The sequence below is a fragment of the Corella eumyota genome, chromosome 6, assembly GCF_963082875.1.
Source record: "Corella eumyota chromosome 6, kaCorEumy4.1, whole genome shotgun sequence".
NCBI lineage: Eukaryota > Metazoa > Chordata > Ascidiacea > Phlebobranchia > Corellidae > Corella > Corella eumyota.
The window spans coordinates 11,876,102-11,882,101 of NC_137495.1; the positions used below are offsets into that span (position 1 = coordinate 11,876,102).

General features: G+C 27.8%; 2 non-coding genes across 2 annotated transcripts; both read right to left on the reverse strand.

Moving 5' to 3' along the window:
• Nucleotides 1-403: 403 nt before the first annotated feature.
• Trnas-uga (transfer RNA serine (anticodon UGA)) lies at nucleotides 404-485 on the reverse strand. The gene has a single exon. It is a non-coding gene; the product is annotated as a tRNA-Ser (tRNA).
• Nucleotides 486-3,530: 3,045 nt separating this feature from the next.
• Trnat-cgu (transfer RNA threonine (anticodon CGU)) lies at nucleotides 3,531-3,602 on the reverse strand. Its single transcript has one exon. It is a non-coding gene; the product is annotated as a tRNA-Thr (tRNA).
• Nucleotides 3,603-6,000: the final 2,398 nt, after the last annotated feature.

Genomic DNA, 6,000 nt, shown 5'->3' on the forward strand with positions numbered 1-6,000 from the left:
ACTCTTTTCACATGGAACCTCTAACTTCGTTTTTTTTTGAATTAAACCATTATTTTAACGATTCATTTTAGCTTTTTATTAAAGGCAAATGTTTGATTTAAAGACGAAGGGCAATTTCGTTCTACTGAACAGAAGCCACTCAATAAACATGGATTTAGACATTACTTCATTTTAAAAGAAATTAGACAGAATTTTATATTCTTGTAAACAACCGACAACTAAAGGCAGTTATTAAAACATAAAATAAAGCGTTGTCGGCATGAGTCGAACCTGCGCGGGCAGAGCCTCAAAGAACTCAAACCTATAGCCTCGGCCACGACAACTCTAATGTTCCATTCTCGGAGCACCTCGCGTGATTTTAATTAGTTAATTAAATTTGTATTTAAACTAAAATAAAATACTGCGTTGTCGGCAGGATTCGAACATGTGCGGGCAGAGCCCAATAGATTTCAAGTCTATCGCCTTAACCACTCGGCCACGACAACTGTTATGTTGGATTCTCGGAGCAGCTAGTGTGATTTAAATTAATTTTGTAATAAAACTGAAATAAAAATGCGTTATCGGCTGGACTCGAACCTACGCGGGCAGAGCCTAAAAAAATCAAGTCTATACTAAGTGTTCTTCTCCGAGCAGCTAGCGTGATTTTAATTAATTAATTAAATTTGAATTAAAACTAAATAAAAAAAATTCGTTGTCGACAGGATTCGAATATGTGCGGACAGCGCCTAAAAGATTGTAAGTCTATTGCCTTAACCACTCGGCCACGACAACTTTTTTGTTTACTTTTCAAGGCAACTTTAATTAATAAAATTGTAATTAATTAATTAAAATTTTAATTAAAAAATGAAATAAAAATGCGTTTTCGGCAGGATTCGAACTTGTGCCTGCAGAGCTGAATAGGTTTCTTTTTTATAGCCTTAACCAATCGGTCACGACAACTCTTGCTTTTCCTTCTTGAGGCAGCTAGGGTGATTTCACTTAAATATTTAAATGCTCGTCCCATGGCATTGTAATTTTTTCATGGTTTTTGTGTTTTAATTATTTTTATTGGTTAAGTGTAGATTTTGGTCCCAATAAGCTAGGTATTTACAGTAATACGTGTAGATATGCTAAGTGTTGTTTCTTTACAGTTATAAGTGCTGTTGTTCTTTTGACCGTTTCTAACAACCAACAACTAACTTTGTTCCTTTTTGAATAAAGTATATATGCTATTTGTATAATTTTTAAAAACAGAATTTTAATAAAATTTTGCTAACGATTTGTCAAATTTTAATCAAACGAATGTTAAATTTTAACATTTTTTATCGAATTTTAATCAAACGAATCTTAATTGTGGACTAACAATTTATAAAGTTAAAAGAACAAAGGCATATTGTTCGTATTATTTTTTTTTAAACGTAAGCCAATAGATATTCTTTATTACAACTCAAGTTGTAGGATGACATCTGTGAAACTACCTATATGTTTAATAAATAGGCAAAAGTGATAAAAATTTGAATTGCTGGGTATATGGCCAGCTGCAAATATTTGTTGCAACTTTTACGTTAATTTTCTTTGTTAATAAAGTGATTTAAAATAATATTTGTCGCAATTACAAAAATAACTAGATTTATTTGATAAATAAAATATTGTTCGAAATTATTTGATTATTCTTAACATAAATTTTTATAAATAAAAAAAGATATGCATAAACATTAACTAAGTATATTACATACTTTTAATTTTTAATTAACAAACAAGCATTTATATATATTATACAAACAACTATTATTTTAACCAAGTTTTAAGTTGGTAATATTAGGATATAAATTATAGTATATTTTAAATTCCTAAATTTGATTTTTGATTTTTATTAAATAAACAAGTATTTAACAAACAAACAAGAATTTTTTTAGAATTCTTTTTCGAATTAAAAATATTATAAGATATAACTGACCAAAATTTAAAAACCTAATAACTATTTTTAAATTTGAATAAACAACACCTATTAATTAGTGACAAAAATTAAAATTTTAATTCATTTTTGAGTTACTAATATCATGATATACAATTTGCCAAAAATTAACAACAACCTTTGAATTTTAATAAACAAACACTTATTAATTAGTAATCAGTAATAAAAATTAAAATTGTAATTCATTTTTGGGTTAGTAATATCATGATATACAATTGACCCAGATTTAAAAACTTAATAACAATCTTTAAATTTTAATAAATAAACTCTTACTAATCAGTAATTAGTGATAATTAAATGTTGTAAATAGAATAATGAAAACAGAATCTGATAATAAATAACATACTAAAATTTTAAAACTGTAAATGTTCACAAACAAAAGTTATGTTAACTCGAAATTTACAGCTTATAAGACACTGGAAAAAATTAGTAATAATAATAATATTACTGACAATAACAATATGTTTCGAAATTTTTTCAACAGTTTGTAGAAACTCTACAGGAAGCAAATAAAAAAATTTTGCGCTTTTGTTGAAAAATGTGGTAACCTAATTTTATTTTTTTTTGTTTCATCATAAATTTACTTAATACGCTTTGATGTGTTTACATTCAAGTTACTACTTTTAATTACTTGCATTTATTTTCGTTATTTTAAACCCTGCGTCAGAATTACTGTGACTACCATTTAATAGGGCATTCTTTTTTTAAACAAAAAGTCATAGCAGCTTTTTAAAGTCAAATGGTAAATTTATATTTTATGTGCTATTTTTGCCCTTTTCTTTAAAAAAACACAGTTAAAATAAGTTTTTTTATTAAAAACTATGTTATTATTTACCTAATAAGATATTGGAAATTAAGTTGTCATTATAGTTGATTAGTATGTAACTTATTTAAAATAAATCAACATAAACTTACTTCAATTTTTATAAAAAAAAATATTTGATGTTGATTAATACGAAATTTTTATTTATGTGCTGACAATCTTTAACTTTCTTTCTCGATGTTAAAAGTATATCGAATGCTTTTAATTATCACTTGCTTATGAAATTTGCAGTTTATATTTAACATTTCTTGTCGCATAAAAATTTATCTGTTTTTTTCTGGTATTGATTCATATTTTAATCTAGTCATTTACGCTTTATATTAGGTGCATATACTTAAATTAAACCTGACAATTTAGTTTTACTAAACGGACGCCACCAAACAAACATGGATTTGGACTTCAAAGTAAATTTAGTGTTAATTTTTTTTTAAATAGTCGGAATCTCATATTCTTGTACACAACCAATCATTAGGAACAATCAAAATTATTAAATTTGCTACTTGTGCAAAAACATTGCACAGAATATCAAGAAAAAAGTACAAAAAACTATTAAAATTTATTCGACTTTTTTTACATTCGCGAGTTAGAATTTGCATAAGCAGTCGGAAGATAAACAAAGGCCTAATTTAACATTAACGTCATGATAGGTTTACAAATCTTCGTGGTATTTAAAATTTAACGTATTATTTTGAAGTAATCAGAATAAATTATTTTTAAAATTAACCACCAACTTCATTATAGTAAAATAATAATAGGCGTTACTGGGGATTGAACCCGGGATCTCCTGTTTACGAGACAAACGCTTTACCACTAAGCTATAACGCCTCGTTAACTAAAAAATTAAAACACTGATTCGATTCAAAAGTTTTTTTTAACAAGTTAAAATTTGTTATTACTAATTATGCAATACTGTCTGGTAATGTTCATGCAAGTGGTGGGCAATATAAGGTAATTTTGAAAATACACTGACCTTTAAGATTTTTTCTGCAATCTAGTCCACCATCTAGCAAGATTTGTTAAACGTTGTCTTTTAAAATTGATAAAGGTGTACTTTCCAAGTTTTTTATAGCCAAAAGTCGTTTTTTTCCATTAAATCAATCATCTGATTTTAAATTTATAAAATTATTTTCGTCTTTTAAAAATGTTTAAAAGAAGCTGGTGATGCACATGTTAACGTTTGTAAAACTGTTTTGATATATTTATATTGAAAAAGGGATATCCCATACAATTATTGTTTTTTTTTTTAAAAAACGCACTAATTGTGTCAAAGTAACGCACTAATTGTGTCAAAGTAACATCACAATAAGCAAAAATACCTACAACTAGATTTATTTGATAAATAAAATACGATTTAAAATCACTTGATCATTTTTAAAATTAATCTCTATTAATATATAAAGATAATCATAAACATAAATTAATTAAGATTATCAACTAAATTATTAAATCAAATTTTATGTATTTAATTATTAGATAAATGTTTATCATTATTATTTTCTTTTTAATTTAAAACATTGCGGTTCGAGTCCACCCAGGGTCAAATATATAATCGTCTTTTTTTTTACAATTTTGCTTTGCAAATTTAATAGAAGTGTCGCGAATTAGTCGTATTTGTGTCGCAACAGATTGGCGCGTTTTGCTCTTAACCGAAAGATTGAAGGTTCGGGCCTATTCATGAACGAAATATATTATTACATTTTTATTACATTAGTTTTGCTTTGCAAATTTAAACAAAGTGGGCAAAATAATCGTCTCTGTCGCGCAATCGGTTAGGGCGTTCAGCTGTTAAGAGAAAGTTTGAAGGTTTGAGTCCACCCAGGGTCAAATTTATTTTGTTACATTTTTATTATTATAATTTTGATCTCCAAATTTAGACCTAGTGTGGCAAAAAATGTCGTCTCTATGGCGCAATCAGTTAGCGAGTTCGTCTGTTAACCGAAAGGTTGGTTGTTCGAGTCCACCCAAGGTCAAATATATTTTGTTACATTTTTATTACTATAATTTTGATCTTCAGATTCAATCCAATGGTAGCAATGTATGTCGTCTCTGTGGCGCAATCAGATAGCGCATTCGGCGAAAGGTTGTTAACCGAAAGGTTGGTGGTTCAAGCCCGCCCAGGAACGAATTTTTTGTTGGCTTAATTTTGTTACCATAATAATGGCTATGTATGAATAGTTTTGTACATTACACAAACACTTGAACAATAAGAGTAGGACAACAACATATACATGGGGTGATGTTGTGATTGTATAGAGAAGAGAAAGAATGACTAGGGAGAGGGGGTGGTGGAGATTTAAGTATGTAGAAGTGAAAGAATATTTATTCGAAAGAAAAGTGAAATAGATTATTAACAAAAACTGTGTCTTGATTACAATGCTTAATGATATATCATGTTATTTTGTAGAAGAGCTGACAAGATGAACAAGAAAGTTAATAAATTGTTCATAAATTTTTTCGTTGAAATGTATTGTCAGTTGTTACATAACTTGCACCATTATTTCCCCAACGTTTTTAGTTTTAAACTTAATAGACGCTTATAATAAAATAAATCTGTTATGCTACTTTGCTTTTAATTGTGTCAATTCAAGCTCTATTAAAATGAGAATTTGAAATATACAAAATACGTTTTAAATTATATAGGAAGTAGACAAAAATAAATAAATTTTGCGTACGCCGTGTGAAAGGGCCTTTATTTTAAACAATTAACTATTAAATGTAAAAATAGCGTGTTTACAGCAAATAAATTTAAAAAATTTGTGGGGGAGCATACCTATTTTTTCTTTTTTTGTTTGGACAGACTTAGCATTTTTAAAGTTCTGATTAAGAAAACATTATTTATCGTGGCGCAATGAATAACGCGTCTGCATACGGAGCAGAAGATTCTAGGTTCGAGTCCTGGCGCTCGTATTTTATTTAGCAAAATTTTTCCTACTTTAAGTACGTGAAATACTTATTTATTCTTAAGACATATTTATTTGTTCACTTTTCTTCACATACAGAGTTACGGTTGCTAATTGAATCACACGATGCAATTGATAAAGTCGGTTTCATTTCACAATGGCATTGTGTTGTGACGTTATATAAAAGGGCAAACATTTGTACCTTTTTGCATAGGAAAGGGTGACCCTAGACTAATATTTTTTAAATAATTTTAAAATTAATAAAACAAAAGTAAACAATTGGATTAGGTTAAAGTAGTGACTGGGCTTCGTGAATAATAAAA